The 14,357-nt window shown below is 47.7% G+C and overlaps 1 protein-coding gene across 7 annotated transcripts in view; it reads right to left on the reverse strand.

Moving 5' to 3' along the window:
• Positions 1-14,357, reverse strand: part of LOC146809942 (heparan sulfate glucosamine 3-O-sulfotransferase 3A1-like) — a 317,780-nt gene that overhangs the window by 58,948 nt on the left and 244,475 nt on the right. For 2 of the 7 annotated variants that reach the window (XR_014966517.1, XR_014966520.1), the window contains exon 6: positions 7,455-7,590. The exons of 3 other annotated variants lie outside the window; for them this stretch is intronic. The gene's annotated coding sequence lies outside the window, so the exon portion shown is untranslated. The remainder of the gene's footprint in view (positions 1-7,454; positions 7,591-14,357) is intronic. 2 more of the 7 variants (XR_014966518.1, XR_014966521.1) reach the window with 2 other exon arrangements.

Raw genomic sequence — 14,357 nt, forward strand, 5'->3', positions numbered from 1 at the left:
CTTCCACCAGAAGATCATGACCCTCTACCACAATTTCAACGAACCAACGAACGCCCTCTCCCTCACCACCACTACCTCCACCATCCCTACCATCACCACTTGGTCCGCCGCCTCCATCGACCTCATCACCGCCACCATGAAGAAGACTCACTCCGGGGCCCCCACGGACCCCTGCCCTCCTCACATCTTCCACAGAGCCGCCGATGCCATCGCTCCAGAACTAACCCGCACCATCAATTTCTCCTTGGCCTCGGGCACCTGCCCCTTGGAATGGAAACACGCAGAAGTAAAACCCCTCCCGAAAATGCCTTCGGACGATCCAACGGATCTAAAGAACTTCCGACCCATCTCCCTCCTGCTCTTCGCCGCCAAAGTATCGGAAAGAATCATCAACACCCAGCTGACCGTGTTCATCGAAGAAAACTGCATCCTGGACCCGTCCCAATCCGGTTTCCGGAGCAACCACAGCACCGAGACGGCCCTGATTGCCGCCATTGACGACATCCGCATGCTACTAGACCAGGGCAACACCGCAGCCCTCATCCTCCTGGACCTTTCAGCAGCTTTAGACACCGTTTCACACCGCACACTAACCACCAGACTCCACACCGCCGGGATCCAGGGAAACGCCCTCAAATGGATCCGCACCTTCCTCTCCGGAAGAACTCAGAAAATCAGACTCCCCCCCCCTATCTCTCTGACCCAACAGACATCATCTGCGGAGTTCCCCAGGTTTCCTCGCTGAACCCCACCCTCTTCAACATCTACATGGCACCCCTCGCCAACATCGTCAGGAAACACAGACTTAACATCATATCCTACGCCGACGACACTCAACTCATCCTCTCCCTCACCAGGAACTCAGAAGACACTAGACTCAGTTTCCAGGTGGGAATGAAGGACGTCGCATCGTAGATGAAGGACAGCTGCCTCAAACTCAACTCTGACAAAACCGAATCGCCAAATCAACGCCGTCTCCTCCACCGGTTTCAATCGCCTCCGGATCCTTCGTAAGACTTTCAAATGGTTTCCCCCCAACTGCAGAAAGACGGTCACCCACGCCCTCATCACTAGCAGGCTCGACTACGGAAACACCCTCTACGCAGGAATCAACAAATCTCTGCTATGCAAACTCCAAACCATCCAGAACGCTGCTGCAAGGCTCATCTTAGGAACACCATGCCACGAGCACATGACCCCGCACCTGCGCAGACTCCATTGGCTCCCCGTCGAGAAGAGAGTCACTTACAAACTACTCACACACACCTACAAATCACTCAACAACATCGGGCCCAAGTACCTCAACGACAGATTGAGTTTCCACTCACCAGTGAGGATCCTTCGCTCGGCCGACCTCACCCTGGCAGAAGTCCCCTGCATCCGCCAAAGCAGATCCGGAGGCAGGGCCTTCTCCTACACCGCGGCCATGGCCTGGAATTCTCTCCCGTTGGAAATACGACGTACACCAACCCTGCTGGCTTTCAGGAGTGCACTCAAGACTTGGCTTTTCAACTGACCTGAGCTGCCCTACCCCCTCACCCCCACCCCTCAGTGCCTTGAGACCCTCACGGGTGAGTAGTGCGCATCACCAACCCCGGATTGATTGAAGAGTATAGTGGAAGAAGGCTTTCTGAGAGAACATCCCAATGGAGGATGTAAGATGTAGCAAGAAACAACTTTATATGTAGTGTTCATATCCGTGGCATTCAACTTAAACATGTGATTTCCAGTGTATGCATCATCTAAACACTAAGAGCCCTGGCCTGTTGTGTGCCAAGCCCAGGACAGTGCTTTTAAACATAGTCTGGAGTATACCAACATTGGTAGGGGGTCTGTACATTGTGCAAGGGGAGTTGACACAGAAAAAGAAAAGGTCTAATTTAAAAATTCACCCTCACTATTCTGTAATGTTAGATTTTTTCACTCACTCACAAAAAAAATCGTTATTTGGCACTGGCTGAGAAAGTCATGCCAATGTGCAGTCAGATTTATACCATGTCACCTAATCCCACCCAAGTGTATGTTGCGTGAGTTTGTATTGTGGCTATTGTGGTGTATGTATTGTACGTATAAGCAAAGCAGAGTGATGGAGGTCTGTTTGTTCCAATTTTCAAAGTCCCTGTTCTATTTCTGTGCACAAGTTGGGGGTGATGTTGTTATCTCAGACAGTAGAAGTGCATCAGGGGAGATGCAGGGGGGAGATGCAGGAGGGAGGAGGCCTAAGCAGTAAAGTGAGGACCAAGGAGATAAGGCTTCTATAGAAATTTGATCAGCTCCTTTTGCTGCGAGGGCTTGTGTGACTTGTCTTCCTGTTGAAAAAATAACACTGCGCTGCTTACAGGGAAAAACTTCAGGAGAGTTTGTGCAGCATTCAAGCTATGAGACCAAAGCCTGCTGATGCTCAGGGTGGGTTTTTAATGTCGATTGTTTACACAGTGTAAGGCAACAACAAGCAGGTAACAAGGAGAAAGAGAGGAATGGAGGGCAGCTGTGCATCACGAAAGGCCAAACGTCAGCCTTCACCAGGCAGGGCCCTTACATAGTTTACAACATTTGCGCTCAAGCAGTTCTGCTTGGGTTAATAGGAATTAAGAATGTAACGGGCATCAGCAGACACGCTACAAATCAATCCAGAGTGCAATGTGCAAGGACAGCTGTTCGATCTAGAAATGTACAGCTTGGTGAGCGTCAGTGGCAGTAAGATTAGGAACAGCGCGGCGTTGTGAATACATATGAAAATATTTAACATCACAACCAGAGAAAACGGCATCCCCTCTCAGTCCAGGATACAGAGCATCCAAGTCCCCTGCAGATATAGCGCCGCCTACAGGCCGCAGTTAGCGATGACAGCTTGCCAGAGTCTGGGGATACACGCATGGGGCGAAGGTTGTACCTCGGGACACCTACTTTATTACTCAGAAGGAATCGACTTCAAATGGCAAAGGCAAGATGGGTGGCAGGAAGTGGAACAGGAAGTAATTGACCATCACTGCTTCAATTTGTGGCAGCACTTTCAGTGGCGGCTTCTCCGCTAAGGCAGAGGAGCATCGCCCTACGGCTTTTCAGCAGTGAAAAATCAAATGTAATAACAAAGTTTATTATCATTGTATTTTTCCTCACTTACTTCCTGCTGCTGAGCCACGGGTGGGGCCCTCCATTCCGACACATTGACACAGCCGCAGGAAAGAGGAGTGGTGCCACTGCTTCAAGGGCACATGACTGTGTGGCCGGCCGGCCGTCTTGGTACGGGCAAACCGTCATGCGCACTTAGATCTCTCCACCTTAGCTGTGCTTTGCAGTCGGGTGGAGAATAAGCAGAGGGTCGTAGTCCCGTAACTAGGGTGCTCAGACCAATCACCGTCCTGCTCTCATGCTGGGTATTACCAGCATGGGAGCAGTGTCTGTCTGGATTGGCATAGGGGGCCGATGCTACAAGAAGCAGGTAAGCATTATTTTTTTTTATTCTTTTTCCCCGTGCTGCCCTCCCCTGATCTGCCCACCACTTGAATGCCACAGCAGCTGCCCCTGAGTACTTCGAGATCTGTGTCAAAAAATACACCTATGTTCCTTGTAGGATCAAGAAATGAGAGTTGCTCGACTATCTCATTTTGTGACTGTGTCACGTTACTGAAGTCATATATGGATAGTTTTTTGGGGGTAGTTTTATATAGTGCAAACTCGACCTGAAGTTATCAGAGCAATTTACATGAGCACTAGTTGCGTTACAGAGGGACATATTCATCTTGCTAATCACAGGAAAATTAAGTGAGTAGCCCAGAATCACAAGATGTTGTTTAGCATCGTTTCCGAGACTCAAACCCTGTTCCCTGGCTCTGAGGTTGACCGTTCTAGCCGTTACGCCACATAGTTCACTAACCAACAGCCCATCATTGCCCCCTGAAGAAGATATGGTTAACTAACACTATTAAACAAGTCATTCAGTGTATATTGCTACTAAGCACATGCTTCATCAGTGGAGGAATACAAATCTAAATGGGTTCACGTGCAGCTGCGGGTCTTAGTTTTCTGTTCATTTGGGCTTAGTCAGGCATTCTTTCGAAATGTAAACCCTTTCTAATTAAACTCCGGCATTTCTAAAGGAACCTGAATACGATTTTTGCAACTGAGTAGTATCATAGTAAATGTGTTTTTCTCCTGAATTTTCTAAAAACTAATAAGAACGATGTATTACTATAACTACTATAACTACTCGGTCGTTTTAACATAAACTATTGAATCTTCTTAAGTTGTCATTATGGAGCAGAAACTCTACAATTAAATGCGAGTTGTATAAAGTAGCACGAGGGGGGCATGGCCAAGATGGCAAAGTGAGCGGATGTATTTTCTTTGCACTCCATCCTGTAGAAAGCCACCCGGGCTCTCTCTTACAATGTAGCTACTTTCACACACGCATACACCCCTCGGGGTGGGCTCGACCCGAGGGGATAAATAAATGTCCGCTCGGGGTCTTCCGGCCAAGATAGTGAAAGTACCTGGTCGTGTCCATGTATTTAAGCGCAGCTGTGGCCTTATCACCACGTGGCCCCGCCGCGCTACATTGGCGACGAGGCCGGTCGCACCCTACGCGTGTATACCCGCCGCTTGGTGACCTGCTGTGTGCTCGCGGAGCCCACTCGCATCGCTCTGCTCCGTCTGCCATCCAGAGCTGCCGGTGACCCTGTGAGCCTGCGCAGCGTCTGCGGACCGCATCGCTTGCACCTGCTAGAAGTGCCTCTGTGTCTGCGCCTGCCCACGCGTCTCCCTATCAAGCGGGAGCGCGTTCCCGCGGCGGTGCTCACTGAGGCCGCGGTCTTTACCTGGGGTGAGTGCTCGCCGCGCGTGCGTGTTCCCGCCGTGCACCTCACAGTGGCAAGGGCGCCCCTCCTGCTTACCGCGCGGTGCACGCCTGCCCAGGAATCTGTGCTCCTGCCTCCAGTCTTTCCCCGATGCCGCATACCAGCATTTGGGCCTGCCTGCACGGCCCCTTCTCCCACTACGGTTTGACCTGCTGCGAGGCCCCAAAGTTGCTGCCCCGGCGGCTGCCTGTTCACGCCTAAAGGACAGGGTGGAGAAGTGGGAAGAGGACCCCCTAGCATCCAAAGGGGGGAGGAAATAACAAGAGAGTGGAAAGCACCCTGGGACATTATGCGAAGCCGCTGAGCACAGTCAGGGGTCTGGTGCCTACACTGTTCCCCTGCCAGTCGGCGTCAAGGAGCAGAACACCTCCTCTACGCCGTCAAGGCCTAAGAAGAGTCCGGTGCACGTGGCCACGCAATCACTGACACACCCACCCACGGACTTCCAGCGCCCAAGCCATACCCTCACACCTGCACGCAGACGCACGGTCATGATGAGCGACCCACCGATGACTGGCACTGCCAGCCAGCAAGCCGGAGGAAGCAATCCAGATAGGGGTGCCAATGCACCACCCCCAGGTCACAACCACATGGCTGTTGCATCTCTACCTCCTTTCAGTGAAGCCTCAGACCCTGCCACGGCTGCACCAAGATGGAGAGCGTGGGTTGGACGGCTCAAACACTACTTCAAAGGAACAAGAGAGATGGATGTCACTGTGAAACGGTCACTTCTCATCTACTACGGAGGCTCAGAAATCTATGACCTCTTTGAAACGCTCCCCAACACGGGCAACGACGACGACTACGAGGCGGCGGTCACCGCGCTCAACAGGCATTTTGACCCCCAACTCAACCCTGGCTTCGAGAAGTTCAAGTTCCGGAGGGCGTCGCAGATGGACTCAAAGTCTGGCGACATGTTCTACGCACGGCTACGCCAGCTGGCCAGCACATGCACCTTCACAGACCACCGGGAGTAGATACGAGACCAAATCATCTTGAGATTTGATTTGATTTGATTTTCAGTCTTATATAGCGCTTGAATCACCCTCTGGAGGGTATCTCAGCACTCGGAAGATGCAACAGAAGTAACGGCAGTGGGCTAATCTGGAAACAGAGCTGTTTTCAAGGCTTTCCTAAATTTCTGGTAGTCCGAATATTGCCTTAAGGTGAGGGGGAGTTGATTCCATATGAGTGGGGCTTGGTAAGAGAAAGACTTGCCTCCAGTTCGTGTCTTTTTTATTCTGGGGATCTTAAGTAGGGATTTGGAGCTTGAGCGCAGAGCCCGATGGGGGGCGTAGTGGTGGAGCCTCTCCGTCAGGTAGGAGGGCCCATTTGCCCATATTGCTCTGTGAGTTAGGCAACAGATCTTGAATGTCACACGCTGTTGTATGGGCAACCAATGTAGTTGGTGAAGGAGGGGGAGAGAGGCTGACCTGTGAGGGGCATTTAAGACTAAGTGGAAGGAAGTATTTTGTATCATCTGGAGGCAGTTTAATGAGGACTCGTTGGCTGCGATCAGTAGGGCATTGCAACAGTTTAGCTTACTCAGTACTAGGGTCTGAGTCAAGGTCTTTCGGATGGAGTCGGGAAGATAGGGGAAAACTCTTCTCAGTAGACCCAATACATGGAAGCATGAGCCCACAGTGTGTGTTACATGCTTTTTCATGGTGCACTCCCAGGTTCTTAGCTGTAGTAGCGGGGGTTGGAGTGTTTCCCAGTTCCAGAGGCCACCAGTGGGGTGTCCACAGAAGTGGGGCGTCTCCGAAGAGCAAAACCTCTGTTTTCCTGGCATTCAGCTGGAGGTAGTTGTTTTCCATCCATTGGGATATTGACGAAATGCCGGAAGAGAAGGGGGATTGGGCTGTCTGAGAAGCTTTGTTGAAGGAGAAGGTGAGTTGGGTGTCGTTCGAGTAAGATATTGGGACGAACCCATAGTCAATTAAAATCTGTCTGTTGTGTTAGTCACCCATGTCTCCCGGGTACAAACCCATCCCTTCGTGTAGTGAGCTATAGCTGGTAAAGCCGAACCACAAAGTGAAAAGAATGTGAAAAAATGTGAAAAAGGATTGGTGGTGTCTCACAGTAGTAACACCATGGGGGTAAGCAGGAAGGTAATCTCCTGCTACCTCAGGTTCTCATCATCAGCTACAACCAGTCCAAAGCAAAAATGTTTAACAGAATGAAAAGAAAAACTTAAAGACAAGGTGCTAGGGTGTGTTAGCAAATACTGCCAGTGCACCAGATGGTGCGGCAAAATCAACCCCACAATTGAAACAGGAGTCAAACTATAGCTCCACGAGTCCCAATGTAAAACCGAGCTAGATCACACTCGCTATCAATCTGTATTCAGTGCTGTGTGTCTGCTCATTAAAAGCCGACATGTTTCATTGCCAAAGGAAAAACTCACAGCAATTTCTTCAGGGCGTGGGTCAATCACTCCACCCTGCACCAAAACTTGTCTATTTTAATATTCCTACGGGAGACACAAGACAAAAAACATACATACAGAACATAACATATTCAGTTGGCATCTGATCACATTTAAAACCAATTATTCATTTTGGAAAACCTCCCCCACATATTTGTCACAAAAATTACCGGGATATTGCCCGACTTGGGCATACCTGTACCCTCAAGTACTTGTGAGTGTGTGTGCAATCACTATTTCACTGGCTTTCACAGTCACTTCCAACCGTCAATCTGTGAAACATAGCGGAGTGTAGCTGGTCCATACCTGTAGAAAACCATCAAAGAGTCTGGTCAGGTTGCTGGTTATGGACAAGCTTGTGCGTGGCCCATGTCATTGTAGCGGCCATCTTAGTAAGTTAGGAAACAGTTACAGTAAATTACTTTAAAGTTACAGTGTACTTTAGTTTAAACCGTTTTTCCTTCAGATTAAGGTCATTCAGGGTGAAGGAACACATTCTTTAGAATTATGAGTTTGGTCAAGTTCGACAATTGCTGTTTAAGTTTTCCAATAGGTGTGGGTGGGTGGTTCCTGCTAAATATTTTAAAAGAGATATAAATCAATATGCACCATTATATTATGTTATGTACATATAAAGCAAATTGTCTGATCAGGTTCATAGAGATAATATTGGCATGTTTCAGGAAATGAGGCAGATGGCTGACCAAGAGGGAAATATGAGGAGTTTTACATTAACCAAGTAAAGGCCTCCAACAGATTTGCAAAAAGGCTAATTTTGTTGTTTCAGTTAAAAACATTCATTATGAAAAATTAACAAACATGGAGAGAGGTGTCCATCGGTACATGTGAGAGTCTGCTCCAGCGAAGCAAGAAAAAGAGGCCAAAATTATTAATCACTTAGCATCTCGCTATAGTATTGCTCAGGGCCGGACTCACTGTACTGGGTATTGGGCATTTCCCCGGGAGGCTGGAAAGGTGGGGGCCAGTTTTGCAGCAGTGGGGGCTGGTTATCAAACTGGGCACCGGTTTTGCAGTGGTGTTGCAATATCGGCTCCCAGTAACAAAAGCAGAAAGAAAGTGTTTCCAGCCTCCCTGGGGCAGGCACTGCTTCCCTAGGGGCTGGTCCGAGCAAATTGCCAGGGCTGGTTTGGGTTCCCAGTTCGGCCCTGGTATATCTCCATGGGAGCTTATGAGAACAAGGTGTGACTAGTAATGAAAGAACTGAAACGATCAGATGGATTATCAGCCAAAAAATCAGTAACCTCATAACCGGAAAAACAAAGGTCAACAAATTAGAAGCTCTTCGCACCCCAACAAATTATATGAGCCAAATATTACATGGAAATTTGTTAGCAGTAAACAACTGCTTAGTATTAGCTGAAGCAAAACAAGCATTTGCTGATGCTATTAGCACACCTGAAAATGATTTTCCATCAAAAATAGCATTTCCGTTATCCAACCAACCATTTTAGCAGCTACCTACCAGGAAAACAAATATATAGCATAGCTTAATCCATCATCACATCTTTATTTTCAAGGCGCTGATAATTGTAACAAGCATTGAAAAAGCCAATAGGTCTCACATTTGTGACCAATTGGCTCTGCCAATTGTTTTTAGAGACACTGCACGGCACCGCAGATGCTGTGCAGCATGGCTAAAGTAAAAAAACAAAAAAAGGCTTTGATGCAATGCGTCATTTCATAGGAATGCGCACCATGCATGCGTGCACCTACAAAATGGTGCTGGCACTTTTTTTTCCTTTTAATTACAGGGGCGGCTGGTGAGGTTTGTGAGTGGTGAGGCTGGGCTTGGTCGGGGGTGGGCGGGGCGTTTGTTTAGGAGATTAGTCACTATTTTCTGTGCAAATCTTATTAAACAGAAATAGGATAAAAAGCCCAAATAATAGGAACATAGGCCTGGCTTGTTAGGCAACCGGCAAGACGTTTTGTGGTTGGTATTTCCCTCACAACATGTTTGTATTGAGAATAACAGGATAATATCCTATTTATAAGCTATCTGCTGAGTTCCTCCCTGGTGCTTGACAAACTATCTTCTGATTTCCTCAGTTTGCCGGGCTGACAACCTCACAGCCCTGAATCCTGATGGCATGGAGGTAAAGTTAGCCTCAGGTGTTTTAAATACAAGATTGTAGACATGGGGGTGCAGATTTATGACTTTTTTGGGGGGAACTGACCATGAGCGCATCATTGACTGCAAACCAGGTGCCATAGTGATTATTGGCAAATGCACAGGCATTGTGTTCATACAAACTGGCATCACTGCTTGCACCCGGAATGATGATGGATTCAACCCAGATCTGTGACTAGGGATGAAAAGTGTCAGTACTCCGTCCATAATCTCTTTGTGTTTGCTTTGTTTGCCCTAAGTTGGCAGGGTATGCCTAGACGTGGGTCCCTTGCTCACTTTGCCACTGAATTCAAGCTAGCCTCGCTGATGAAGAGTGTTACCCAGAAACCGGTCCCAAGATGCTTGTTTCCAGTTCAAGGAAGACCTGGCTTAGCAGTTTGGGCTGGACTGTTCCCATGAGGCACAGGGACAAGACTGATTTGCATATGGCTGGGTCTGAACTGAGGTGGCGAAGTGAGCTAAAGAATGATGATGGATTCAACCCAGATCTGTGACTGTGGGTAAGTGTCTGAAATTTTTCAGCGCTGCGTTCATCATCTCCTTGTTTTTGCTTTGTGCACCCAGAACTAGCCACAAATAAATATGAGCTGTTTCAAATTATCGGACATGTGCATTAAATTGAAGCCCATTTACATACATGTTGTTTTAGGTAATCGTTTTTACTGGTGATAAGTACTTAAATAAAACAAATGGACATGCTGCATCTCTGTCACCAGAATAATAGCAGAATAAAGTATGCTCGCTCAAAAAACGTAATCAGGCCATAAGGCACATCATCTGTGCCCAAACTAGAGATCAGTTTGTTCTTTAATAGCCATGGTATTTATCAAAGGACAGCCTTTCCTGAGAGAAGGAAACACATGGGGTTTGATGAAAGAAAGATGAACAATGCACTTGCACATATTCAAGAAATATCAGTATTCTTTAATATTTTTCTCAAATTAGAGTTTCCAATCCTTTAGGACTTGTCTTCTTCAGCTTGACTTTGTACTTTAAATGGGGGCTAAAAGGTGTTTTGATACTATTTTTAAACTCCACCTTATATTTTTACACAATTTTTCAATCTTTAAAAGGACACCTAATGTGTTATGTCAGATTTCCGATCTACTAATGTGCTTGCTCTCATGATAATTGTCATAGAGGTGCAACTGTCCCGTGTAGGAAACACTAGTTCTGTAGTCTGCAATCAATGTGCAAGGCAATGTAATCGTGACCACTTTAGAAATGATTCACAAAGCTATGTGTGCTTATACATGTTTACTTCTGACTGCGAGCAATTCACAGAAGGTCAGGAACCTTTTTACCCAGATGCAATATATTACCTCAAAATGGTACATTGCAAATGCCTGTGAGGTGCGGGCAGTCGATTTGAAGAAAGAGTAGTTTGCTGTCAAGCTTTGTGAATACCCAAACGTGAGGTTTTGTGTGCTCGCAATCTCCCCTGCAACCTCTTCCCTCCATGAAAATAGGCAGAGGTTTACTTCTGGTAAGAGCAAGAGTAAATCCATTTCTAGGGCGTGACGGGACAGCCACACTTCGCTGGTGCGCAAAACATGAGGTTTTACCACACTAGATCATAAGCAGAATGGTGCTTTTGCACTAGGTGCTGGCAACGCAACGGTCCGGTATCATTACAGACAACTACACCGGCGGGAAAGTCAGTGCTCAGCCAGGACCAGGAATTCACAATGAAAAAAGTGTGAAACTGGCTAACTCGGTAAAGTTCTGTGACTTGCAAGAAGTCGCAAAATTGCACCTACGCACGATTGTTGTAGACCTGACCTGCTAGTAAACATTTATGGCTTCCTTGGCTGAACTAATTTAAAAAATGGGCCTGGGCCTCACATGCTGGGGGTGAACTGCCCGAGTTCACATAATAACACCGCATACGGTCATGACGTGCAGAAGTCCCACTCCCGACAGCAACCCGCAATGCTAGGCCCAGAGGACTAGCTGCCGACACAGCAGTAAATCAGACTGCTGACTCGACCGAAAAACACACAGTCGGTCTCGCAGTCGCACAGCAGTGTTCATAAAATGGCGTTCACTATGGCTCCAATTAACAGAGGCACGGGAAGCAGCCTCACACGCTACAGGTCGAGTCTGCGCAGACTCCATTTCTTGGCTTCCTGCCTGCCACACCCTTTACCAACTCATCACAGGTTGGGGTCCTGTAACGAGTTGGGAAAGGGCGGGGTGACAATGCTCTCCACTCTCTGATTGACGTGGAGGCTTATTTAAAATGCCCGGGACTAACTTTACCTCCACGCCATAAGGGGGTGGAGACCGGGCCTTGAAGCTAGGTCTTTGACGAGCTGATGACCTCACAAGCTTCAGGGCTGGGAGGTTGTCAGCCCGGCAAACACTTAGACTTCTTCCGGCCCGCCGGGAGAGCAAGCAAGCAGATGCAGTGACCAAGTCACGTGATGACGGTGTCCAAAATGGTTATTGAACAATACCGGTGACGGTGAGTAGGGCAGACAATGCCATGTGTTCAACATAACATCCTAATTTAAATTACAAGGGAGTATTTTTTTAAATTAAAACAAAATATGAGCTTTCAGCATTGTTATTATTGCTGAATGTAACGGGGGCGGAGCCCTGACGTCCTTGGACAGAAACCGTCGCTGTTTAGTTACCAAACCAAGTTGAATGAGAAGGTGGCAGGGCCGGCTCTAGGACGGTGTAACCGATGCCACCGCACCGGGTGCTGACTTTAGGTGGGGGCTATTCTCCATGGGAGGGAGAAACATAAATTGATAAGCTGTGACACGAATACAAAGCAGGTAAACAAGAGTACCAAGGAATGCCAACTAATAGTAAGCAATGGACAGGCGCCAAGCCCCTCTGTGTTTTTGGTAACTCACAATGTTCCTCACAACAGACAGTGCATGCTGTGCCTAGTAGGCTCGACCTAAAAATGCTTGACAACACAAAGAATATCTTATGCAATTTATCCAGACAGACAGAGTTAAATTTTACAGGAAGCACAGTCAAAAGAATGTTCTGTTACTCAGCTATTAAAAATACAACATTTTACTACTTTTATAAATATTGTACTTTCCTTTCTTATAAAAAACGAAAACACCATATTCAAAATGTTCCCACGGTGTTTAATTTGTGTCTGTGATTGTAGGTGGTGGGGACTGAGTGCTACTCATGTTTTTTGGGAAATTGGGACTTATTGTTCATCACCTGAGTTTGGCCCAGATAAAGACAAAAAAAAAAGACAGAAAAGGGAGAAAGAAGGTGGTAGAAAAAGATGGCAAAAGAGTGACAACAGGATGCAAAGAGCGTACAGGAATAACAGTAGCGGCTCGCACAGGCAAGGGTGGTGGGGTGGGCGGGAGGAGGGTGGGCTGGTGACTGGTGGAAGTCGACAAAAGACGGGATAAGTAATATTAAATAAATAAAATCATTTACTTTGCGCTCGGGCATCGCTGCGCCGGTGATGTGGTGAGCACAAAGTAACTGGTTTATTTCTTTATTTCTTTAATATTACTTATCCCGTTGCAGGGCTTTAAGTGGGCCGGGTCTCACCGGGTCTGACAACCGGCAGTTTTTTAAAAGGGGGCTCGAAACGGGTCTCTGTTGGGCTCTGTTTTGTGCCCTGGCACAGTCGGTCAGTGTTTTTTTCGAGCATTATAGAGGAAGGGAAATCATTTAAAGAGAGTCATTTTCTCTCTGGATGTCCCTTCTCTTTTTGAAACTCAGGAGCAGCAACATTGTGGTATTGTCACCAGGGCTTTAAGTGGAAGCCTTTTCAATATTATATACAAGCCTTAGTTTCTGCTTATTTATCTTATGCAACGAAAACCATTGACAAAGCCAATAGTCCTGACTTGTTGTAGGTATGATGTTACTTGTTGTATCATATCTAGATGCAATGACAGAAACAGCAAAATACCAGTTGGCAGCACACTATGCTAAGCACAGATTTTTAGCTTGGGTGTTTTAAGCCATGCCCTAATTACATTGGCCACGCCCCTTTGATGAGAGACCCCTCAGTTTTTGCATCCCACTTAAAGCCCTGTCCCGCCGTCTGTCGACTTACACCACCCCACACCACACCCAGCCTCGCCCCACCGCTCTTACCTGTGAGCAGGGCTCGAGTCGGGGTACCACGCGGGTGGACGGCGTCCCCCCACTTATTTTACCGGGTTTTTACCGGGTGGACGCCGTCCACCCTGCCCAAAAGATGGAGCCGGTACCCGAGCCTGCGCGCGCGCTCAGCACTCACCAAACCTAACCTTCTATTGTCGAGAGAGGGCGAACAGAGCTCTTCAAGTTGTTTCACGTTGATGGAGCCGTTCAGTATGACAGACGGGCGCTCGTGGCCGTATATTAGAAAAGGTCAGTATGTGTTTATGCATTTCAGACGGAGACCGGCAAATTTACTGTCGGCAATAAATACGCACCGAACAAGCGCATCTTTAATTTCCCCGCTCCTTTGAGTGTCAATACGGTGACTAATTCCAACGTAAACATTCTCCTTTTCCCTTTGAACCTGCCCCCATCGCCTTCTAACCTTTGTTAATTAGTGGGGACTCCATCTCGTGACGTCACTTTCGGCTGTGAGGTCACTTCCGGTGACACCACCTAACTTGGAGCGTCCCCCCCACTTCTTTTTTTAGGACTTGTGCCCTGCCTGTGCGAGCCCTCACTGAGGAACGAGCTAAAGACAAAGGCCGTGCAGTGGTGGAGGAACGAAACGTGGGACTGGATCAAGGTGAGCAGCCTTGGTATTTCGCAGTCGCACCCTGGCATTCATCATGGCCGGTGGCTGGCTCCCAAGATAAACTTTTGGCCTCTGAAATTCGCCTTGGTTTTCTATGAGGTAATTTGGAACACATCGGTGAAGCAGAGCTGCTTAGCAGACCATACGTCTTCTTAAAACTTTAAAAAGGTGTTATTTTTACCCACA

Source organism: Triturus cristatus, chromosome 7, assembly GCF_964204655.1.
Source record: "Triturus cristatus chromosome 7, aTriCri1.1, whole genome shotgun sequence".
Lineage (NCBI taxonomy): Eukaryota > Metazoa > Chordata > Amphibia > Caudata > Salamandridae > Triturus > Triturus cristatus.